The sequence below is a fragment of the Hakea prostrata genome, chromosome 7, assembly GCF_041222555.1.
Source record: "Hakea prostrata isolate BN-2017 chromosome 7, UWA_Hpros_2, whole genome shotgun sequence".
Taxonomy (NCBI): domain Eukaryota; kingdom Viridiplantae; phylum Streptophyta; class Magnoliopsida; order Proteales; family Proteaceae; genus Hakea; species Hakea prostrata.
This window is the reverse complement of record NC_142606.1, coordinates 50,198,127-50,224,270: the sequence shown is the minus strand read 5'-3', so window position 1 is coordinate 50,224,270 and position 26,144 is coordinate 50,198,127. Positions and strand designations below refer to the sequence as shown.

At 39.6% G+C, this 26,144-nt stretch overlaps 2 non-coding genes across 2 annotated transcripts; both read right to left on the bottom strand.

Annotated features, from left to right (window-relative positions):
- Nucleotides 1-5,501: 5,501 nt before the first annotated feature.
- LOC149011317 (signal recognition particle RNA) lies at nucleotides 5,502-5,804 on the bottom strand. The gene has a single exon (XR_016174922.1).
- Nucleotides 5,805-15,908: 10,104 nt separating this feature from the next.
- LOC149011316 (small nucleolar RNA R71) lies at nucleotides 15,909-16,015 on the bottom strand. The gene has a single exon (XR_016174874.1). It is a non-coding gene; the product is annotated as a small nucleolar RNA R71 (small nucleolar RNA).
- Between the last annotated feature and the right edge of the window lie 10,129 nt (nucleotides 16,016-26,144).

Genomic DNA, 26,144 nt, shown 5'->3' with positions numbered 1-26,144 from the left:
GTGTCTTGACTAAAAGGGGAGTCAATTGGTGGAATTGGAGGAATCTGTATAAATAACTTAGTTTGTCCAGTTTTTGCTATTACAGAGACGATGCCATTTTTAGTGCAAGGGAAGGAGAAACTCTTGTGATAAGAAGGGCTCTAACAAAGGCAATACAATGAGGATTGGATAAGATTATTTTTTAATCAAATTGCTAGGAGTTGATAGGTCCTTTGAGTAGAAATTCTTATTCGGTTCACCTTTCTCTCCAACCTATTTTGGATGATAATTCTGTTTTGAAGTATCAGTTAGAATTGTGTTTTTTCCTATGTTTCTCGTTCAACTAACATAGTAGTTGATGAGCTTGCTATGAGGACCATGTCAGATGAAAAGATGACATTAGCTCCCATTTCCTCTCCATGGTTGATCAATCTGTGTAACTCTTCTTCCATGAGTTTTATTTATGAATAAGTAAACTTTCTTAAACCCCCCCCCCCCCCCCCAAAAAAAAAAAAAAAAAAAAAAAAGCCAAACAAACAAACAATCAAGTTTTAGTGGTTGGTGAACATTATCTTACCCCTTATATTAATGCAACCCCCAGGGTTATCTAGTTTATCAGTTAAACACCCTATTTCTAAAATCATTAGTCTTAGTTTTTAATCATCCATTTTCAACATTACCCTTATATCATAAGTTTAAATCACTACTCATGAATCATATCTCCCTAACTTTGTGAGGAGTTTCAATGGGGAGAGGAAGAAATCGCAAACAATAAAGCAAGATGAAGAAACGAGCTAAGTGTAAGGTTTTCATTCAAAGTCATTCTCATCTTTTTGAAAACTTTAACTTGCTTGTATTGGCATTTAATTGGATTTCCTAATGATAGGGACGTCCTTGATATGTTTTCACCCAATAGGCAGTCTAATTGATAAATTGAATAACTTTGGGAATACCATTAATTTGAAGGGATAGCTTAGGAGGTGGCACTAAAAATTCCCACCCCCCCCCTCCTCCCCCAAAAAAAAAAATGAGGGGCAAAGCAATCGTCTCTCTCTCTTCTTTTTGGGTAAGGCGGACGAAGTGCATTTTTTTTTTGGTAAAAACAATGAACTGCATTATTTTTTGGTAGAAAAAAAAAAAGGTATAATCAAGGTGAGTTAAAAAGGTTTTATCAAGATTAATTTCCAGGTTAGCTTAGAAAGATATAATTTAGGCAAAAAGGTGATGGTCCAGATTTAGGCCAGCCCTTGGGCCAAGGTGGCTCGAAGTGCAGCAGCTCGTTATCCATCCACTGTTCAGAACTTGGTGTTCTATCACCATTAATGTCCCTGCTTGGGTTTCAAGCTCACACTACCAAGCTCGACATCCAATCACTGGCGTCTTTGAATATATAAAGCATTCAAATTCTAGTTGTTTAAGCAATGTGGGACAAGACGTTTAGAACTTAAAGCTCTTTCAAGTGCGCTTTCCAAATGATTATCAATGGGTTCGGTTTTATTTTGATCTCTAACATCCTTTTTTTTTGGGTAAAAATCTATAACATCTTGAATCAATTATCTTTTAAACCAATAAACCGAAACTGAATGATTTGGGGGTCAGGAATTAAGGGATTCTGCTGGTCTTATTGGTAGGGGTGTAAATGGATAACAGAAACCCACTTCTGAATTTGCATCCGCTTCCAAAAATAAGTGGTTATAATTGAAACGAATGAAAATAATCACTAAACTAAGGTACCAATCATGTATCTGACAGTAATATTGTGAGCTTGAAGGCGTCCAAAATCCTATAGATAGGATATGTCCGTAGGAAGAAGAACGCCAGCCAACCAATCAGTAGCTATTCAAGAAGCAGAATCGCCGGTGAACATCGAAGAACTGCTATCCAACGACCAGTCTGGCCGAAGAATGTTAGTTGGTCCTGATGGAGACTTCATCTCTGCTAAAGGAACATCGGTAGTCGGAATATCCTTATCCAAAGACAAATGAGGATCAAGAATAGGAATTTTCTCAAAAACGTTGCTCGAACCAGCAAATTTCTTACAGGATTGGGGAGGAAGATCAGAAGGTCTTTCCTTTCAAACTTGGGGAATTGTCTTTCCTTTGGAGGTGGAAGCACGACTCAAACGACCTTTATCTTGTTTGGCCAGATGCTTCACTTCCACTTCCTTCAATTCAGTGGCTGCAGTAGCCTCAAAATCTTTTTCACCGAGCAACACTGCATTTTTTCCAAGTAAGATAACTTGGAAAGAATAAAAATGAAAAGAAAAAAAAGAAAGACACTAGTCTTACCAGTAAAGAATCCCTAGTAATGAAGAATGCTCGGATATTCCAGGCAATATCCATTCACTGCAAGATAATTCCGATCTTCAGTGGGAATCCCTTGAATACGATCCCTTGCTTCCTGTTTGGAACGAAAGAGAAGAGGGATGGCATTTGAACCCTCTAGAGGAGTCTTCGGTCATGAGAGTGGGAAGCTAGGAGGAGAAGGAGGATGAACAAAGAAATATCTAGGTCTCCAACCCTTGGTATTGGAAGGAAGGGTACCTTTTCCCTACAAAGTTCCCTCCCCAACTAGATTAAGAGCAAGTACATTTTGAATGATAAAACCAACGGTCTTGCTCTTGCTTCTTATACATGAAGAAATGTAAAAACAAATTCATGGTCGGTACAAAACCAACCTCATTTTGTTTACAAAAACTCCAAAAACAAGATTATGTTACACCAACTATTAGGTGCCAACATTCCCGGACACATCCCAAAATGGTTAAGAATATCTACAAAAACAGGATGCATGAGAAGTCTAAAACCACTAATTAAAGCATCTTCATATACAACAAACTCACCTAGGGTAGGTCGGTGAGCTCGTTCATAAATAGAGGGTACTCTAATCCTAAAATCATCAGGAATAGCATACCGAGCACAGATAAGTTCAACGTCATCATCAGTCAATTCGGAAGGAAAGAAGCTAGGACCTGAATTGCTAGGGTCAAAATCTATATGATTGGGAGTACGAGGTCGGTTTCTTTCTAAATCAAGTTTGGAAGGGGAAAGATTGTTCAGCCATCTCTTCCTATTCAAACGAAACCAGGCACGAATACTTAATGACCTAACCTTCTCATCACTAAGAAGATTAGGGCGCATTCTAGGAGACAGTTCCGGATTGACAGAGGTATCAGTTTCCGTATCACTATAGCCTGAAGAAGAGGCTCCACTACCCTCAGAATGAACCCCTTCACTGTCAGAAGAAGGCCTTAAGACCTAGGGGGTTTAGAGGCCACTGACTTAACGCCCATGACAGATAAATGTTAAAGCTACATATAATAGCAGAGAAAAGAGAAGAAGTAGGAAGAAAAGGAAATGGAAAATAACTTCAGAATAAAAGAATAAAAACCATCAGAAGCACCAGAAGAAAAAAAAACCAAACTTACTTGTAGAAAGAATCATTGAGAAAAGCTTCAGGGAGGGCAGGAAGAAAGATTTTCTCTGCAGCACTGTTCTTCTCTTTCACAAACAAAAATCGCAAGCAACAGAAGTGAAATGAAAGAGGAGGAGTTGGGTTTTTATACTTTTTGAAAAATCCTAATCTAATGGACCAAAAAAGAGGATTGTAGAACTTTTATTGAGAATCCTGATCCAGCGCCTTCAAAAGCATCCTTATCCAACGTCCCAGAAAAATGGATATCTTATACCGTCAAACAATTCTAATCTAAGGGACCAAGATCAACAGTGTCTCAACGGATAAGATCAAAGATTTTTGAAATTCAAAAGCCATGATGAAATGCCATAAAAGCTGGAACACATGTCAAAAAAGCTGACATTTAAGAAAGTGCACAGATGTTTCAGTTTATTACGGTACAACGTTTTGCCAAGTAACGTCGCAAGAAATGATAAATATCTCCAAGTCCAGATGTTCGAATATCAAGCCTCATAAGGTATGATTGGACATAAAGTCTATAAAGTCTGAACAGTACGAAGTTCAGACTTCAAAGATTGGGGGGCTAATGATAAAGAAGAAACAAATTACCCTGGACCAGTTCGGTTGGACCTAGCTCGAACAGGTTAGACCGTAGCCAGTTTACTTAACCGACAACATCAAGGTCGGTCAACAAACATGAATACAAAATATCAAGATTTGTAGCCAAGGAAAAGGTATTTGAAAGGGACTCAACAATTAGAAACCGAATTAAAGTCCAAGCAATGTTTTAGTTCAAGACGAATTCAAATATCAAGGCATCATAGAAAACCTATAAAAAGGGTAAGAAGGCACAAGAGAAAGGTACATTGAATAGAGCGAACACTACTCTAAATCTTATTGTTCATTGCTTTCTTGTCTTCCTTAATTGGAGAAATTCCTAACTGGATCATCAGAGGTGACACTCGACGTCCCCGATCGAGCTCATTCTTGCAGGTACATCCGGTTGAGGGGGAACAAGATTGCACAGCAACAATAGCTATAACATTCAAAATAGATGCACTCTGTTCTTTGCCTATTCTTTTTCACCCGCTTAAAATCTTTATTGAGTTTTCTGATTTTGGAGTTTGATTTCCATTTATATGGAGAGTTGAGTGGAGAGAAGATTGGAATTGTTTGATGCTTTTGTGGACAATGGATCAAAAAGTTCTTGAAATTTAGGTCATTAATTTTTTGCGTTGATGTTCAACGTCTCAACAACATCAACTTTCTGCCTTTAGTCGTTCTTACTGTTTCGTTCAGTTTTTAGGGTTTTGGATGATTTTTGTGATCTGCTGTCCACATCTCTTGTTGTGGTGGAGGTGAACTTGGTGCTGCAGGAGAGGAACACGAAAAGTGAAATGAGATAGCATGTGGTGGTCCTAGTGGCGAGTGGGTTGCCGGAGTTGAAGAGGGAGAAAGTAGAGATGAGAGAAATACGTTAGGGATGAAATGGCAGTCCTGACACACTCTTGTTTCATTCAATTCATTGTTAAATGATGAACACCTGTCCTATTCTAATTTTAGGGTTTTGGATGATTTTTGTGATCTGCTGTCCACATCTCTTGTTGTGGTGGAGGTGAACTTGGTGCTGCAGGAGAGGAACACGAAAAGTGAAATGAGATAGCATGTGGTGGTCCTAGTGGCGAGTGGGTTGCCGGAGTTGAAGAGGGAGAAAGTAGAGATGAGAGAAATACGTTAGGGATGAAATGGTTAAGGATCGTAAAATTTTTAACCATAAAATTAGAATAGGACAGGTGTTCATCATTTAACAATGAATTGAATGAAACAAGAGTGTGTCAGGACTGGAAGTGATAAAAATTCCTATAGAATGGTCCAAGAATGGATGCTAAAAGGGATGCCTTAGGCTCAGACCAGCTCTTGCTACTTACTCTTGCAACAATTGTAGCGGCGATTAACAGGCTCAATTGCCTTCATTAAAGCAACACTGAAACGAAGCGCTATTTCCACCCTCGCACTATATCATGCACTCAAAACACTTCTAAGACCACGAAAAAGTATAGCCAAGATTAAATTCAAGGTTAGCTCAGAAAGATATATAATTTAGGCAAAAAGGTGATGGTCCATTCAAGCCAGCACTTGAGGCAAGGTGGCTCGAAGTGCAGCAGCTCGTTATCCATCCACTGTTCAGAATGGGAAGTTGTCGTTGCTCTGTGAAACCAGACTCACGCAGTCCCTTCCACTCTAGAAACCATGAGACCCAAGCCTTCACCCAGGTCCCATGATCCAGCTCCAAGCTTGGATTGGGCGTGCCAACAGTGAACCACTATCAAGCGCAGCGACAAGGGATGGCCCGATGTTCAGTCACCTTATTGTCCCCGCTTGGGTTATAAGCTCGCACTACCGACCTCGACATAGAGTCTCTGGCGTCTTTGAATATATAAATCATTAAAATTGAGGTCGTTTAAGCAATGTGGGACAAGCCGTTTAGAACTTCAGCTCTTTCCAATGCGCTTTGCAAATGATTAACAATAGGTTCGGTTTTATTTTGATCTATAATATCTTGAATCAATTATCCAAGGAACAAACTTTGCCAAGATTAAATTCAAGGTTGCTCAGAACCGAGATGATGTCGAAACGAATTTTCCAACAATCGCGAAAAATCGGCGATGCATAGCGAATATGCGAAAATGCCACCGATGTCCTCGTTTTCATTCAAATCCTCAAGTCAACGAAACACTTGCCATTTGCGAACGTGATGGGAGAAGGAGTGAGTGATTAAGCAACGCTTGAAGAAGAAAGAAAAAAGCGCTATTTCGGACTTCCGCTTGCCGGAGTTGGTGGCCGATCATCCGGATGGCTTCAAGCCTTAAATAGTATTACGTGTTCATGTTCTTCGACGCAAAACCCTAACCAGCGTCGCACGTGCTTGAGGAGCTCTTATCTAACCTCCGTCGCTGCAACCCCATATGTGAGAGAAATGAGAGAGAATGAACCCGAAGGCTGAAAGCTGAAACTCTACAAAGTTCGAATGAATAGTTAAAACTTAAAAAAAAAAAAAAGGCATCACGTTGAAGTTTCCTGACCACACACGTGGTTGTGTCATGCGTGTGGTAATTGGTAAAAGAAGGTGACGTGCTAGACAAGCAATTAATGCACATTAAGTTTAAAAAATGGATTGGAAAATATCTCTCACAACACTGTTCACACATCACTTTTTTAAAAGAAAAGGTGGTGTGACATGTGAATAGGTTGGGATTTTCGGCGTATTCGGTTTTTGCTGGATTTTGATCTAGTAACATCTTGAATCCCAATTATCTTCTCAACCGATAAACCGAAACAGAATGATTTGAAGGTCAGGAATTACAGGGATCCGGCTGGACTTATTGGGCCTTGAGTTGGGTTCAAAAAGAATTGAAGAAAGGAAACCAAGTGGTGGAGTTGCGTTGGGTTTCTCGTTTGTGCATACTTGGACTTTCTAGTCTATACTTTAGAGTCTGACATTAGATCCGTCTTTTGATAGCAAAGAATGAAAAAATTAGTTTTGGTTAATAATGAGATTATTGATATCATGGGTTATGTGATTAATGGCTTTTGGGCTGGGTTTTTGTAATTTTATTATGTATATATCCACAGCTAAACTTGTTACGGTGTTCCAATCTTGATCACATGTTTTTAGGGCCTTTTTGGTTACATGAGTCTGGAGATTTCAAATCTATGGAATCATAATTTATAAAATTAACTGTTTGGTTAACCAAATATGCAGAATGAAATCTGTAGATTCATTTGTGATTTTTATAAATGTGCAAATGTTTAGCATTTTTAATAGTAGAGATGAAATCTCTAGATTTCACCCCATACCCATAAATCTACAGATTCACATTTTTAGTGTAAAAAGATGAATCTCTAGATTTCATGAATCTAGAGATTTTCACAACCAAACGGGTATAAATCTCGTATTCATAAATCCAGAGATTTCAAATCTTTAGATTCACGTAACTAAACAGGCCCTTAGTCAATGGTAATTTGAGGTTTTAGAAAATATTTATAAGTGAAAGTTGAATTTAAGACAATGCAAGGTTGGTCGACCGGTAAGACTCATACCTCTTAGTGTAGAGGTTGTGGGTTTGACACTTGCAAACGACATATGTAATATCTTCATTCCATATATATAAAAATTCTTTGTTTCATAAAGTTAAATTTAACTGAAAAAATTAAGGTGTTTGATACATTTGTCAAGTAAGAAGGAAGGTAAGTGAAATTATCCTAACTAAAAAGGGGTCTTAGTGTGTGTTGGTCAACTAAGAGGGGGGAGGTAAGTGATACTCTTACCCTATAATTTATTAAAACTACCATGTGAAACATCAGGCAGCAAAAACACCTATTAACCAAGGAGTGGAAAAGCGAGCATTCTATCATACATGGGATGGACAAGGCATTCTAGACCACGACATCAACTAAAGTATTGGATGCCCTTAGAAAATATTCAAATACACAAGACTTTATATATAAAAACCATACATAACACGTCATCCTTACCAAAAAGAAAAATGAAACACATGTCAAGTGGTACAATATCAATAATTTGGTATGGTATCGGTATCATACCAAATTTATATGGTATGGTATGAAACTATATTTTGAGAAATGGTACGATATGGTTTCAATATGAAAGCAATGCAGAAAATGGCACGGTTTGGTATATGATAATATGGTACAGTATAATTTTGAAATGAAAGAACCTATTCTTCTCTATGTTTTGTCCTCCACTGCTAATCGCCTCTCGAATCAGCCCCTTTTGGCAATGATTACTGAGAAGTGAAGGATTGATATAAGAGGTAGTAACTCTTGCTGGGTTTCCAATTCCCATTGTTGAAACACAAGTTTGAAGGAATAAAAAGAGATGCAAAGGCACTTGATTAGTCAAGTAAGCTACAAACACAACTAAGTTGCCACTGTTTATGGATAAGGACGTCACATCTACTCCCTCGAATCCCACACCGTCTGCATAAGATGAGGGATTTTTATTTCTATTATTCTAAGATAGATAGACATGTTAAAAGGTTTGAGAAATTTGTTAAAGAAATAAAACAGTTGCATGAATGAACTAGAATAGCTACCAAATAATCACAATAAGAACCCTTATCAACTTTTTTCATAACAAAAGACCATCTCTTGATGTTTCTTATAAGAAGAAAAGATCTCTTTGGTTGTGTTACATCCCCCTAGCCGGTACCCTATCTGGAATATCTAGAGGTGTGATCCACAACCCCGAAAATCAATTCAAGGAGATCATGGACGCACATAGCACAATAATATAATCAAGAGCAAGAACAAAAATTTAAGAAACAATCAAGGAATGGATCTCAGAAGATCCCAAAATAGTATCAGAGTGCAGAATAAATGATACCATAACAAAATCAGAGTATGGAATATAGTAGAAATAAACTCTAAAATCAATGCGGAAGGTAGATCGAATCTAATGTACTACAACCGAATAAAATAAAGAAACAAGAAGTCTATATCTAATCTACATCTTCCATCGGTTCTTCCTTTTCTTCTACGACCTTCACCTTTTTCACCTTGGGCTTATACACTTGAATATTAGGATCTTCAACCAACTCACGTTTCCAACGACAAACAAGATGATGTCTACTACTATCAACAAATGCCATCATAGTAGTCCCGACTGGTGTTCGAGGTCTTGCCACTAGTCACCAACTTCTCCCATTGCGTCTGCAGCTACATCGTATAAGGAAGGGTCCTCTACACAGAAGCTCAGGATCTCTTCCATACTTGCAATGTCATCTAAGAAACATTGTCCCCGAAGGGTGAGCTCAAAAGAACTCAGCAAGTAGTTCAATTCACAATTAACAAATACAAATAATTTAGAACAAATTTGATGCAATATGATATGAGACAATAACTCTATATATGCTAGTCTTTCGTGGCAGACACTCATTAAGATAGGACACCGTACTCCTCTAGGTAGTCTCAATTACTCTCCCTCATGGCTTTTAAGCACGTCTTTTGGGTTCTCCGTAGTAATTGGGTCCTAGCATCCTTCTCGGACTTTCCATGGCTAGGGTTTAGATCACCACTCTCTCACTCCACCATTGGTATGAGTATTGGCGCGTGTCAAGGTTATACCTAGCCCAATGCACGTCATCTACAGAGTCACATCTACTTTAGGGTCGGATACTTCCATTCCTCGCCTCTCGGGATCCTTTCTGGCATCTTTCCCCCTAGAGTCATTGTCTCCTCATCGGCTATGTAGACTCTTAACCCTATTAGTCATCCACATATAATAAACAGGAAGCTCTTGTGACCCCTCATGCTTCTCGTACTCTTGGGCGCCCATGAGCCCAGGTTTATTATGTGTGACCCTACCAATGAATGGCCCCCACAATGTGATTTGTGTCCCTTCATGGGTTGGCTATAGGTATTAAGCACCCACAAATCCCCATTGCTGCCATGAGTCACTCGACCTCAATGCTCCTGCTGATAGGGTGTGATATGATAGGGATTCCTAGCCAAACACTTCCAAACAAAACCTAGGTATGTCAACCAGTAGTCATGGAAAGCACCAAGGGACACCATAGGAATGCGTCCCATACCACCTCCATTAGTGTCCAATGATAGAAGCGCCAAGCATTCCCCATTCCACAACCACAACCCAGGCAATCACATCAAAATATGATTCCATATATCATAACACATTCCATTCCAATCGATCACATTCATACGAGTATGCAAGTTAACATAATGAAACATATTCTAGAATTACAAAAGTATAACATTATAGAAAAAGTCCTAAAATAGTAGCTAACACATGCATACAAGATCTACAATATAAGGAATGTAATCATGTCAATTGTGAGTGTACTCACCTTGAATTCGATTCGTAAACTCCAAAGAAAAGAGATCAAGGATATATAAGTCTGAAATCACCAAAGAAAACCTAAACAAACAAGTATTGATCACAAGGATTAAACCCTAAAGGATTGGAGTCAAAATAGGGTCTAAACAGATAAAGTTGTTGTCCAAGACACCCTTGGTTGCTTGGGGCGACCAAGGCAGTCAACCAAGCCTCTATGTACGGACATAAGCCTTTTTTGATCGGAAACTCCTTGTTTGAGTTCCAATCACTCCGAAATTAATAGGAAAATTCTAAAATAGTATATGGAGACTATCTATCGTGATCTAAGCATCTAATAAGGTCATTAGAATGAAGATCTAACAAATCACATATTAGGATCAATCCCATCCACTCTAGGAATAAGAAAACAATAGATCATTATCAGAGAATAACCTAAGAATATATCTAGCATAGATTAGAAGTCCATTCATTCAAGTAAGAATTAGATTATGAAAATCATGCTAAGGTTAAACACTGAAATCACATCGTGCTCCTCATGGAAAGAATAGAGTGAATGGGGATTCACTCTAAGACTATGAAGATGAAGAAGTAGGTCATTACAGTAGCATAAGACCGTCTTCACAATCACCACAAAAGATAGAAACAAAAGAGAGAATAGATATAGAGAGAATGAGATCGAATACTAACCTTATAGAAGATGATTCGAAGGAGGAAACTCTCATGGATGCTTGTGTCTCTTCTTTGGCCTTGAAGAGAGAGCTCTAGGGTTCTTGTCACATTCTCCAATAGCTTAGAGGCATAGTTGTTTGAATTAGATCAAAGTTTGTATATATAGGGCTCTGGAAACCTAATTTTCCAAAAATAACCAAATCTGTCTCAAGGACTAGCTTGGTCACTTGGCTTGGTCGCCCAGGGTGACCAAGGCAATGCATTTTGATCAAAATGATCCTTTGGTCTCCGAAAGCCACAAGCTCCACTTGGGTCCTTTTCCAACTTAAAAAAGAGTCTTACAATGCTGTGTAGGACCTTCCAAGGTTGTCATCACTATAGTCATGGTCCACCTTCCCAGTCCATCATCATTCAAATTACCTCTTTTTTAAAAGTTAGTCAAGGTTTCCAAAATGGGATCTTCACTAAGGATTTCCGAATTAGGGTTTTGAGTGGATTTCACAGGGTGTATAATCAGTGGCCTTCCCACCAGAGAGAATTCTCAATGCAGTGGATTCTTAAAGATGAAAAACATGATAGAACAAAGTCCTTCATCTCATCTTAAAGAGTCAAAGAGACTCAAAGAGTGAAGAGTCAAGAGAGAAGAGATGAAGATGAAGAATTAGCTCACAACTTACTTAGCCTTATTTTTAACTGTAGAATTACATAAATAACCCCCTAATTAGTACGAAATTCTGTTTGTCACAGTAAATCGGTAATTTGGAACAATTTTGGTATATATCGATGGTATAGTACCTGAAACTGATACTATATAGTATCAAAATCGATTTTTGGTACATATCATACCGAATTTTGAATAGTGTGGTTTGGTGCGACTTAAATGGCAGAGTTCAATATGGTTTACACCGTTTCCTTACACAATTGACACCCTTATATCACATCATCTAAGACCATTTTCATTTTTAGTGGAACTACCCGACCCACACGATGAAGGTAGGGGTGTCAATTGTGCTATTTGGGGTGGTTTTAGGCTAGACTTAACGGTTTTGGATTGAAAAACACCAAGCCCAAATATGGCCCCTATGCAAACTAACAATTTTAGGCCGATTTCGGTTTGGTGCAGTTTGGATTTGAGCTAACTAACGGTTTGGGCTAACGATTTAGACTCAGGTTGACTAATTGTCACATCCACCCAGTCGGTACCCTACCTGGCATACCCGAGTGTGTGATCCACAGCCCCGAAGATCAAGTATCAAGGAAACCAACCTCCCACATTTACTATAATATAATCATGAACAAGACATAATCAATGTAACATTACATATATAGAGATATCAATATAAGATGAAGAGATTAACAATATAATCAAAGTGTGGAAAGAATGATACCAACATAATAATCACATGTAGAGTGTACGGAAAATCACTCCACATAACACAACGGAATGTAGCTCGAAATTAAAAGAAAAGATTACAACTGGTTCCCAAAATGAAAGGAAAAGAAAAGAAGTAATCAAACTAAACTGTCTCTTCTAACTTCTAAGTACAAATTCTAAAAGTATAAGTCTCAGAATCCAAATAGCAAGTAACTAGCACATGAGTGCGACTAATCCTAACGCGATACGTCTTCACCTATGAGTTCTTCCCTTTCGTAGTCACCGTAGCCACCAGCTTGGGAGTAGTATGTGTCATCAGTTTGTGCTTCATAATACTGGCCTTCATATTCGTCAATACCTGCAAGATAGTCTAACAAAGATATTTGCAAAAATGAGTGAATTCAAAAGAACTCAGCAAAGCAAGTTATATCCACAATGACATAGTAAATATGATAGGAAAACATAACATGATGCAAGATGATATGAGACAGACAATGCATGTATGAATCCAACTCTATGTATCCTGGTCTCTATTGGCAGACATGCTTTAAGTCATAGCACCATACTCCTCTAGGTAGGTCTCAAATCACTCTCCCTCAACCATCTCGGTCCTCAACCATCTCGGTATCTTAGGTTCTCCAGTGGTAATTGGGTCCTGCATCCCTCTCGGACATACCTTGGATGGGATTTAGGTCACCGCTCTCTCACATCACCATTGGTCTGAGTATTGGCACATGTCAAGGTTAAACCTAGCCAAATGCAAGTCATCTAATTAGTTATATCAAGTCAGAGTCAAATACTTCCATTTCTCTCCTCTCAGGATCCTTTCTAGTATCCTTCTCACTATAGTCAGCGTATCATATGGCTACAACCAACTCGGACTATGGACTCATCAACCCTATTGGTCATCCACAAATAATAAACGGGAAGCTCTCATGTCCTCTCACGGATTACACACCGTCTTGAGTGCCCATGAGCCCAAGTCTATTACTTGCAACCCTACCAATGAATGGCCCCCACAATGTGATTCATGTCCGATGAGCACATTTATGTGTGAAACCTTAGGGTATAAAGCATGCATTTTACACACTTAGAGTGGAGCTACCTTGGGTTTTATGTTGTTTTTGCAGATTTTAGGATTTTTCAATATTTAAGCAAATATTTGGAGTTTTGGATATGAATCATGCAAATTTTACATGTCAAGAGGTCCATTCAAATTCTCAAATGCGAAAATGGGCATGATCTGGAGCATGATGGGCTAAAGATGTGATTATGGACCAACTCCAAAATATTTAAGAGATAAAGAAGGCAAATTCGATCTACGGCTGAGATTATAAATTATCAGTCAAATCTACAGAGATATTATTGAGAGAGTCCAAATGGAGAAAGAGTCTTTGCATACCTCAATATCTTATTTCCTATTTGGGATTTGATTAAAGAAAGAAAAAGAGGAAAAAGAATTATATTCAGATAAGGAGGAAGGAAAAATCCCGTTTTTGAATGTCTCTGTTCAATTTCGATCAAGCCCTTCATTGAACGGTCATCCGGTGTCCGATCGAGTTGATTTTTTGAGGAGAGATTCACGACTTCTTGATCCTCAAATCCAACGGTGGAATTGTGCATTTGATCTCTCTAAGTCTGTCCGATTAGTACGTCAAAACCCTAATTGATTGAGTCAGATAGAAACCCTGAGTTTGATTCAAATTCTGTCAAGATTCATATCCTATGTAAACTCTATAAAAGGAGAGCATACTCCATCAAGGGAGAACGTTTTTTAGAGCTTAGTATAAGCACTCTTTCTTCTCTCTCTAGTTTATTTAGGCTTTCTCTAGTTTTCTTTGCTTGCATTGTGAGATTTAAATTTCTAGATTGAATGTTTAGGTTTAATTTTTCTATGTAATGCAATTCAAGTTCAAGTTTCAAGTTTCAAGTTTTAAGATTCATTTTTCTCTAGGTCTAGCAATTGCATAATGATCTAGATCTAGATCTGGTTGTTAGGGTTGGTTGAGATTCGAATCGTTTGTTCAATTCGCAAGTAAGTAACCTTCTTCAATAATCTTCTCTCCTCCCTCCATTCCCGCTTCTATCTACCCCTCCATATTCTTAATTTAGGATTTACTTTCAGCATTTATTTATTATTCTCCCTTCCCCTGGGTCCTTGATCAGAGATGCCTACAGTCATACCTCTCTTTGGTAACGGTTTCCCTTTCCTTTTAGTACTCTGTTATATACTTTCTGCATTTATTATTGTTCTCCCTTCCCCTGGGTCCTTGATCAGAGATGCCTACGGTATTGCCTCTCTTTGGTTAAGGTTTCCCTTTCCTTTTATTGCCTTAATTATTTCTTTTCAGTAATTTCTTTTTCTCTAATATCCGTTCCCCCAATTGGTGGACTGTAAGCTACGGAAAAGGGTCCACGATCAAAGTCATTATAATTATACTCCCCTCCCCTAGATCCAGAGTTGACACTCGGATCACTTCACTTTTATTTCTATTTATTATTCGCATTTTTTTCAGCCTTTATTAATTATGCGTTGATTATGTTTGCTTTAATTTTCATTTCAATTCAATAGCATTAGATGTATGGATTAGAACCGTTCGTTTAGTTTAATTAAGTAATTAACAAATTTTAATCATTGCACTCTCGCATTATCATTAAGAAGTTAATTCTAAGGTGGCATATCTCCTTGAGATCGACCCATTAGCTACACGATACCGTGCGCTTGCGATTACTTTTAATTTCACAAACAAGTTTTTGGCGCCGTTGCCGGGGAGGTATTAGTCCACTTTATTTTTCTCATTCTTAGGTAAATCGAAGTGAAAAAAGAAAAAAAAAATTCAAAGATATTACTCTTAACTTGAGTAGAAACAAAAACGTATAGTAGTCCCCACTCTACTACAGAATCCCTAGGATTCGATTGTAGGTGGCTCCGAAGACTATACGGATTCCCTTGCTGTCAAACCTATACAACGCTCAACTATACGGCAAACTTACAGCTTTGGAATCATTGTTTCAATCTTTGTGGTGGGAAATTCACTACTTTCCCTTTTGTTTTTGTTATTTTCTTTTATTCTTTAGTTACTTTATTAAAAAAAAAAAAAAAAAAAAAAAAAAAATTTTATTTCATAAGAGCCATTAATTGGATTAGGTGGTTAGTGCATGTGTGTTTGGACTCGTGATTCTATAAATAGAATTGTTCGAGTGTCTACCTCGACCAAGGAAGACCTACCTCCACCTAAGAGTCTTAGAGATAGATTTTATCCAACTCGATCTGCACAACCCTCCTGTATACGTTTACTTGATGTGAGGGGTAATAATTTTGAACTTAAATCGCATTATCTATCTATGTGACCCCAATTTCATGGGTTACCTAATCAAGATGCATATTTGTTCCTTAAGGAGTTTGAGGAGGTTTGTGTCCTTATGAAGATACAACAACTCATTGATGATGCCATAAGACTACGGTTTATTACATTTGCATTAAAGGACAAAGCCAAAAAGTGGCTTTATAGCTTACCTAGGGATAGCATTACCACATGGGAACAATTTATTGTCCTATTCTTGAAGAAATTCTTTCCTTTCTCCAAGACGAATAAAATAAGAAATGACATTCTTCAATTTCGTCAGAAACCCAATGAGTCATTTGCTAAGGTAATGGAGAGGTTCCAAAGCCTTCTCCAAGAATGCCCTCACCATGGTATAGAATTATGGCATTTATGTCAAATGATTTATGAGGGTATCGATTATCAAACAAAGCAACTTTTAGAATCTATGTGCCCCAAAGGATTTACATCGTTCACTCACGGGTTGGTTACCGGTCTTGAGCGCCCACAAACCCACATTGCTACCACGTGTTACTTGGTCTCAATACCCTTCCGAATCGGATCTAATATTGATATGGAGAAAATATGATTGAACCGGGTTCATACCTGGTTCGACCCTCGACCCCGGTCGAGACAAAGGAAATCGACTCGCTCCCGAGCGAACCGGATCCAGAAGATGGCTTGCTGAGGAAGAAAACTTATTCAGCTACAAGCACGCCCTAATTCAACTTATGAATTAGGTTAATTACCCTAATGATGGCAGACTCAAATGGACGGCTGCGGCTAATCATTATCGAAGGGATAATCATCGCATAACCTAAAGGTTATCTCAGGAGTCCTCTACTAGTCCAAATTAGTAGAAGTTCGCTCAACGGATCTAACTGTTAAGATCCAACGACTACCCGAAGAAGGCTCAAGTGCATCCAAAGAAGGAGATTCGAAGGTACATTCTATATAAACCTCACTGCCATACGAGGTGAGGGACTCAGATTCAGATACATACTGGTAGACGTAAACTATCAGAGGCTTACGATCTAGATCACCTTTCCCAGTTCTTTATTCCTTAGCTCTGTGCTTCTAGCAGAGCCGTTTGTGATTAAGTTCATCAACTGACTTAGCCTTCGGAGGTGGACTCCCAACCCCCGCCGGTCGGGCCACATCTGACGCTTTCGTTTTGCAGGTCATCACGAGGAGATCTAAGGGCTGAGCAGATTTTGGACGCATCATTTGGCGCCGTCTGTGGGAAAGACTTGTAAAGCCATGGTGACTAGATTGGCAGCAGCCGCTGCATAGCGCGATTCCGGTGTTCAGATCCCTGGAGTGAATAATCCAGATGTTCCCCAGGGAAGCCAAAATCCTATCGAAGTAGATGGTGGTCAGGGAGGACATAATCCTCCTGATACATTCCAAGATCAATTGAATCAAGTAAAGATTCAACTCTTGGAGGTGAGCCAAGCACTCCGCATGCTCACCAGACGAGTGGTGTTACCGCAAGAGCCTGACCATCGTGATCCAGGGAGGCGCGCGTTACCACGTGATCAACCGCGTGATCAAAGATTGGTTGAAGACTGGAATATCGGTCAGAACTTTCGTGAAGGTGACTGAGGACCTAGGAGAATTGACGATCAACCTAGGCGGGACGATAGGTTCGACAGACCGCAGGAAAGTACAACTGATTCAAATACAAGGTTGGACACAGGGGTGAGAACTCACTCACCAATTGTCAAAAGAACCGGTCCCGATGATCGAGCAGTTCGCGACGAGCGAATGTTTGGGAAGGACCGGCTGTTCGTGATGATCGAATAGCACGTGATGATCGTGTTAATCGAGGTCGTGATCATATCACTGAAGATCACCCGACCCAGATTGGTCAGGAATTGGCCAACATCAATAAGAAGTTAGGGCAGTTGGCTAAAGGCAGGATGATTGAGAATATTTACTCAGTCATTCGGAAGACCCCCTTTGCCGAGCCATTTGCGGGATATCAGTTTCCCCATAACTTTCGTTTGCCTACCTTTTCTACATTCGATGGCTCCGGAGATCCAACGGCCCACATTGGCTATTATCAATGGACCATGGCGCTTTCGAGTAATTCGACGAAATTTTATGCATGGTTTTTGGTTCATCTTTAACCGGAGCAGCACAAAAGTGGTTTTCGAACCTCCCCTCTGGAAGGATCGTAAATTTTGATGAATTGGCACGCAAATTCATAGGGCGATTCCAGAGTGGAATACAAGTCAAGAAAACGGAAGAAACCTTGTTTACTGTTAGACAAGGAAAGAGCGAATCAATCAGAGAGTTTCTGAAAAAACTCAACAAAGTAACGATGGAGATAGAAAATTTGGATGAGCAAGTAGCCAAAACTGCTCTATTCACTGGACTCACTAACCGGAAACTCCTGGAGTTATTACTACATGATATGCCTGCAACTTAGGCTGAGTTGGTACAGAGATGCCGAGAAACGGGCCGAAGTCATGGAGATACTAGATGCGCGCCAAGGAGATAACAAAGTCTCCAATAAGGAACAGAAGGCTCCTGAGCAGAAGCGACAGGAGCCAAAGAAAAATGTCCATGATCGGGTTGGAAAATATCAGGCTTGGCGCCAGAGGTCTCCCAGTAAAAGTGAATATACTCCATTGAATGTTCCTCGGGCTGATATTCTAAATATCATCGGAAGGAAAAATATTTTGAAGTGGCCACCTAAAATTCTTTTGAAACCTGGGGAGCAGCAGGATCGAGAAAAGTATTGCCGATTCCACAAGGATTATGGTCATTATACAAATTAGGGAAAGTACTGTCGTCATCTGAAAGCAGATATTGAGAGATTAATATCTCAGGCAGTGGCGGAGCCACGTTGGGACCGGAGGGGGCCATGGCCCCCCCGGATTTTTTGAAATTGTAAACATCCTTGTTTTTTTCCTTATCTCTCTATCTTTAAATGTGAAATACCACTATTTGGCCCCCCTCCAAAAATTAAAAATTAAAATTTAAGATAAAGATGATGGGTACAAATGTCATTCATAATCTTTATCTAATGGTTATCATTAAATCCCTAGTTTTAAGGAATAAAAAGTTAAATTATAATTAAAAAATAACTCACGATCCATGAATTTCTCCTTATATATTCTCTCCTATTTTAATTTCTATTTATTCTCTCATGAATCTCCTATTTTATTCCTATTTTTTCTCTTTTTTTCTCACACGTCTCACAAAATATTGAAGTAGTTAGCAAATTCTGAAATTTTCCTAATCTTCTCCACATCAGGTATTCACTCTCTCTTTCTCAAATTATTCCTTTCTCTCTCTCTCTCTCTCTCTCTCACTCACGAATTTTCTATTAATTTCCCTAATTTTTAATGTAAACTCCACATTAGAATATAATATTATATTATGATACGGGACCTACAATGGGTCCCACATTGGCCCACATACATTCGGCCCCCCCAATGTTCAATCCTGGCTCCGCCCCTAATCTCAGGGACACTTGTCCAATTTTGTTAGCAGAAGGAGGGAGGAGCCACGTGAGCCACGCGCGGCTGCTCCTAAAAGGGATCGTTCGGTTAGTTAAGAACGATCAAGGGAGGCTCCAAAGTCTAAGAAGGGCAAGGAGGTGACTGAAGCTACTCAGTCACCTATCCTTACCATTTTCGAAGGACCAGAGCCCGAATAACTCCGCAGTTTGAAGACAAAATCCAAATTTGTCGGAACCGGAGAGACGCAGAAGCGAAAGAAGCTGAATGGTGAAGATTCTATCACCTTTGGCGAGGAGGATGAAAGAGGCGTTTGTGTACCTCATGATGACGCCATAGTCATCAAGGTAGAGATTGCACGTCGGGAAGTGCATAGAGTTTTGGTTGATACAGGGTCTGCAGTTGACCTAATTTCTTATGAAGTGTATCAAAAACTGAAGGTGGATGAGGACTTGATGGAGCCTTCATCCACGCATCTATATGGTTTTGCAGGGTCGTCTGCGGTGGCCGAAGGATCTGTCCAGTTGGACTTATCTATTGGAAGTTTTCCTAAGGAAACAACCGTCCGAATCAATTTTTTGGTGGTTCGGGAGCTGCCAGCTTACAATGTTATCCTCGGGCGACCATCTTTATCCAAGATAGGTGCTATTGTTTCGACAAAATACCTGAAGATGAAATTCCGGCTGATATGGGAATTAGTCAAGTTTCCTCTGACCAGAGGATCTCTCGGCAATGTTACGTTGCCTATTTAAAAGACAAGGAGGGCCCGAGGAAGGTGACTGCCATACCTATAGAAGTTCGAGACGATCCGGAAGAGGCAGAAATGCAAAGGCCCGAACCAGTGGAGAAGCTGGAGCAAATCCAACTATGTTCCGAGGATAAGAAGAAGATTACTTATATCGGGTCTGAACAGCTGGAGGAATTCAAAGATGAGTTGAAGTTATTTCTTCAACAGAATAAAGACATATTTGCATGGTCTCGCTGAAGACATGCCGGGAATCGATCGGGTCTGTCGCAGAGCATAAACTCGGATAGATCCGAAGGTGAAACCAAGGATACGTAAAAGGAGAAATTTCTCCATTGAAAAGTATGAAGCCGTTCGGGGCGAAGTTGAAAAACTGAAGAATTCTAGTTTCATAGAACCAATTGAATTCCCAACTTGGTTAGCTAACGTGGTAATGGTAAAAAAGGCGAATGGGAAGTGGAGAATGTGTACAGATTACACAGATCTCAACAAAGCTTGCCCTAAAGATTGCTATCCATTGCCTCGGATTGACCTCTTGATAGATGCGACTGCAGGATATGAAACTCTAAGTTTCATGGATGCCTACTCAGGGTATAATCAGATCCTTATGAATAAGGAAGATGAGAAGTTTACGGCTTTCATGACTGATCGTGAAAGCTACTACTATAAAGTCATGCCATTTGGCCTGAAGAACGCAGGAGCTACATATCAGAGGGCCGTCAACAAGATTTTTAAAGATCTTATAGGAAAGAATGTTGAAGCTTATGTTGACGACATGCTAGTGAAGAGCTTTACAAAAGAAAATCATATTGCAGATTTGACTGAGGTATTCTCAAGATCGCGAAAATATCAAATGAAACTGAATCCAGAAAAGTGCGCCTTTGGAGTTTCCTCGAGCAAATTTTTGAGCTTCATGGTGTCACAGAGAGGTATTGAGGCTAATCCTTCCAAAATACAAGCTCTGATTGATATGGAGGCTCCCAAAACTGTTCGTGATGTGCAGTGTTTAACAGGGAGAGTTGCCGCTTTGAATCGATTCATCTCCAAGTCTGGAGAAAAGTGTTTGCCATTCTTCAAGGCACTCAAAGATTTGAGGGGCAACAAGGAGGCAAAATGGACCGAAGAATGCCAGAAAGCTTTCGACGAGTTAAAAGAAGCACTCGGACAACCGCCGATCTTGTCCCGACCAGAGAAGGGGGAAATATTACAGCTATATCTAGCGACGTCCCTTTCAGCGGTCAGTGCAGTACTTGTTCGTGAGAAAGATAAAAAAACAGTGGCCGATTTACTATGTGAACCACGTATTGCTAGATGCGGAGACACGATATTCGCAAATTGAGAAGCAGGCTCTAGCACTCATGATGGCCGCCAGGAAGCTAAGGCCATACTTTCAGGCTCATCCAATTGAGGTATTTACAACTTTTCCTCTCAGTAAAGTTCTTAATAAACCTGATTTATCTGGAAGGATGGTGTCCTGGTCAGTTGAACATAGCGAGTTCCAGGTGAGCTTTAAGCCAAGAATGGCAATCAAGGCTCAGGCGTTAGCCGATTTTGTAGTAGAAACTACTGCACCAGTGGAGTCCACCATTGAGGATCCCATTATACCAACCACTTGGGAGGTATATGTGGATAGTTCGAGTAATAAAGATGGAGCAGCAGCTGGAATTCTATTGAAAAGTCCAGCAGGATTTATTATTCGATATGCTTTGAGGTTTGCATTCGGAGCAAGTAATAATGAAGCAGAATATGAGGCTCTGATAGCTGGACTTCAGTTGTCAAAAGCATTGTCTATAGCAGATGTTACTATTTATAGTGACTCTCAACTTATAGTCAACCAAGTCCAGGGGGAGTATGGTATTAAAGAACCACGCTGTAGAAATATCAAGAGATAGTGCAGGCATTTCAAAACCAATTTCGGAATTTGAAGATATCTCAGATTTCGAGGACTGAAAATTCAGTGGCAGATGAGCTATCCCGACTAGCCAATGCCAAAGAAAAAAATCTAGACCCTTTGGTCTATATTGAAGAGATAACATTTCCAAGTTATCATGAGAAAGAAATTTCTTATATTGAAGCAGAGCGTTGCTGGATGGATCCGATAATTGAGTATTTGAGAGATGACAAATTACCTGAGGATCCGAAAGAGGCAAGGTTGATCAAGATATGATCGGCGAGATTTGTCACTCAAAATGGGAGACTATACAAAAGATCTTATTCTGAACCCCTTATGAGATGTATAGGCCCCGAAGGAGCAAAGTCAGCTTTGGGTGAGGTTCATGAAGGAATTTGTGGGGCTCACATGGGTGGACGAGCCCTGGCCCAAAAAATTCTAAGACTTGGGTTATATTGGCCTAAGATCCAAGAGGCTGCTATAGAGTATGTTCGTCGATGTGGCAACTGTCAAATTCATGCTACAGTATCGAAGCGTCCGGCGGAAACCATGACTTCAATTCTATATCCCATTCCCTTTGCGATGTGGGGAATTGATATCATGGGCAAATTCACCAAGGCATCAGGCAGACGGGAATATCTGATAGTAGCAATTGATTACTTCACGAAATGGGTTGAAGCCAGTGCACTGGCAGCAATTACTGAGAAAAAAGTGGAGAAATTTGTGCTTGAGTCAATCATATATTGCTTTGGGATTCCAAAGATTATCGTCATCGACCATGGTACTCGGTTCGATCGTCCGCAATTTGAGCAATTTTAGGGGAACATATATGATCGAGCATCGTATGTCCTCAGTGGCATACCCCAGAGCAATGGACAAGTAGAGGTTACTAACCGAACGCTACTGGAAGGAATAAAGAGAAGACTCGAAGCTGACAAGGCTTCTTGGGTCGAAGAACTTCATAACGTACTGTGGGCCTATAGAACTACGGTTTGAACACCCACAGGAGAAACTCCATTCAGGTTAGCATATGGATCCGAAGCATTGGCACCGGTGGAGATAATGGCGGGGACATTACGGGATCAAGAGTTCGAGAAAAAAGCAAACGAGCAAGGACTGCTCAATAGTCTTGATTTGTTGGACGAAGTTCGAGCAAAGACAATGCACAAACTCAACATTATCAAAGAAGGATAGCGTCTCATTATAATACTCGAGTGAAGAATCGTCGGTATTTAGTCGGAGATTTGGTGTTGAGAAACACCTTAGCTTCCGACCCGCGTCACCAAAGAAAATTGGACCCTTCCTAGGAAGGACCTTATATGGTTGTAAAACCAGTTGGTTCAGGAGCTTACAAGCTGAAGAACATCAACACCCAGAAAGAGTTGGATCGTTCGTGGAATGCCAGGCATCTCAAAATATTTTATCCTTGATGATGATTTCAATTTTGTTCGTGATGTAAACATTTTCAACTCAATCAATGCAATTTTTGGCTTTCAACAAATTATCTTTTGATTGGGTGGCATCGTACACCACATTCAAGAACAAGATTCAACTATAAGGCATTGGATGAAAATCCGTGTGGGTCCTTCAACACTTATGGAATTTTTTCGGAATCTCTTAAGTTAAGGCATCGGATGAAAATCCGAGTGAGTTCCTTCTGCAAGGCGTCGGTTTGAAACCCGAGTAAGTTCCTTCAAGACTTATTGAATTTTTGAATTATCCTTAAGTAAAGGCATCGGTTTAAAACCCGAGTGAGTTCCTTCTCAGACTTATTGTATTTCTCCGGAAATCCTTAAGTAAAGGCATCGGTTTAAAACCCGAGTGAGTTCCTTCTCAGGCTTATTGTATTTCTCCGGAAATCTTTAAGTAAAGGCATTGTTCTGAACAACTAAGACCTAGTACAACAGCGATTCAAGTGGCTAGCAAAGTTCAAGATGAAGTTAATTTCTTATTTCTTCAAAAGACCAAAAGAGGCCGGTCTCAACATCAAACATAAGATTACAAGAGCTGGATACAATCTTAGGTCCAAAAAGAAAGTCATCATCGACGATCATTAAGAAGTCATACAAGATCGGCACAACTTTGCTAGAACAAACACATGAGTCAATCATTGGTATGGATTCAAGGAGAAGAAGAGGAGAAATGAGGATTACAAAAAACATTTCAGTATGTATAAAATCCTCCGCAGTTTCATACTCTTTGTCCAGCTTGTCCAAGAGAAGTATGGTCTTCGACCAAACTTGCATTCAAGGCGAGCTCGTCATAACTGAATCCTTCCAAGGGAGAATAAACAGGAGATGTAAAACCCAGCCCTAACCTTGACCCGGAAACCTTGTTATTTGTAGGTTCGATGACCCGAAGTAAAGCAAGAAGTCAGCTTTGGGCCATCCCAGTGGAGGACTTGGTGTCTGGCTTTGAATCCATGAGAGTTGATGATGAAGTTCTATTTATGGAAACTGAATCTTGATGAAGATCGGATTAGTTGATGGACTTGCAGTGCTCTCTATCTTGGTTTGAAGGCATTTCTACCTATTAGGTAAGTCACTTGACATGTGTGCGAAACCCCTTTAGGATTGGATTTGATCTGGGTCTTCAATTCCCTGTTTTGGAATTGTCGGTCGACATTGGTCGACCGATTGGTCGATGGACCAGTCGACCAATCCACTCGACCAATGAGTCTTGTCTTTGGCAATTAGGTTTTTCTTGCTCTATTTAAGTCCAATCTCGAGTCCACTTTGTATTTGCTGCCTCCAAACTCTTTGGAACGAACCAAAGACCTCTGCAAGTCATCTCCCTTGCATCCTTGGTGATTTTCTTGACGGATCTTCGTCGAAACTCTTCCTTTTGCATCAAAAGGTATGTCTACACTCTCTTCTTCTCCTCTATCTCTTATTTTCTTTCCTTTTTGAGTTGAGACAGTAGAGGAGATGCTGCATTCTCTGTTGCAAACATCTCTGGACTTGTCTCTCATGATCATCCTAAGGATTAGAGGCTAGAACAATGATCTTAACCATGATCATTGCAAGCTTTTGAAGGAATCATGATCAAACCATGATCTAATCTTGTTAAACTTCTGATTTGAATTCTGATCTCCTTGGATCTTCTATATTGATCATGTTAGTAGCCAATTCATGTGTTTTCTTTTCATGAACCATGATCTATCAATCACTAGTTGTTCTCTTCTACCATACTATGTGTTCTTCATGAATCATGGTAGTTACATATATGGTAGGTTTTGTTTCCTTATTTAGATTTATGCTTTTAAGCCTATTTCCTTGAAGATGAGTATGTTTTCATGATACCTTTACCTGAAGCAATGATCCATCCTCCTATTGTTCTTGTCTTTGATTTCTATTTCGAATTCATCAAGATCCATGGTTGATCTAATTATGGTAACTTTTTGTTTCCTAATTTGGATCTTGATGTCTTGTTTGGATTAATGTTTTGAGGTCCCCTATATGTTAGAATACTACTGATGTAGTTTACCCCTTGATTAGTACCCTTTTGAACCACTAAATTCGGATTTCATATCTTAAAACTCTGTTTTTTTTAGGCTACTGTCTGCATTGGTCGACTGGACCAGTCGACCAATCCACTCGACCAATGAGTACAGCAACTCCAGAATTTGTTTGTGTTGGATGTTTTGGTATCTTTTCTGTTAGGGATCTTTCCTAATATGTTGTATACACTTGTTTAGGACCTTCTTCTCAAGTTTGCCAAGATCTTACTTGATTTCTTAGGATTCCTTTGCGAGTTATAAAAGGTAAGGATGGTTATTTCCTTAATTACATAGATAGCATGAATCTAGTTTCTATATTTGAATATCATTGATATGTTTCCTTAATTAGATTCTTACAACGATATACTACTGTTGCATAACTTTGATTACAGTAGCATTACTTATTCATATTAAATTGATTCATGTATGATTTACTTACCAATTATATACAAGTTGATTGTAATTATTGATTTCACTCCATATATGAAGTTACCATATATGTGATGATATGAATTGATGCATGTGTATGCTTAAGTATGGTTTGGAAAGGAGAGGTGTCCTTTTGACACTTCTGTCCTTGGACTACTACGGGAATATTATGGGATGTTTCCGGAGATGCCCTATGGACACCTTCCTAAACTGTTGGATGACATATCTAGGATTGTCTAGTAGTGTTTGGCTAGGATGTCCTGTTATGTCGACCCTAATCGGAGGGGTATTGAGACCGAACGACCCGTGGTAGCAATGGGGATTCATGGGCGCTCAAGACCGGTAACCAACCCGTGAGAGGACAGGAATCACATTGTGGGGGCCATTTATTGGTAGGGTTGCATATGGTTAGACTTGGGCTCACGGGCGCTTAAGACCGGTAACCAACCCGTGAGAGGACGTGAGAGCTTCCC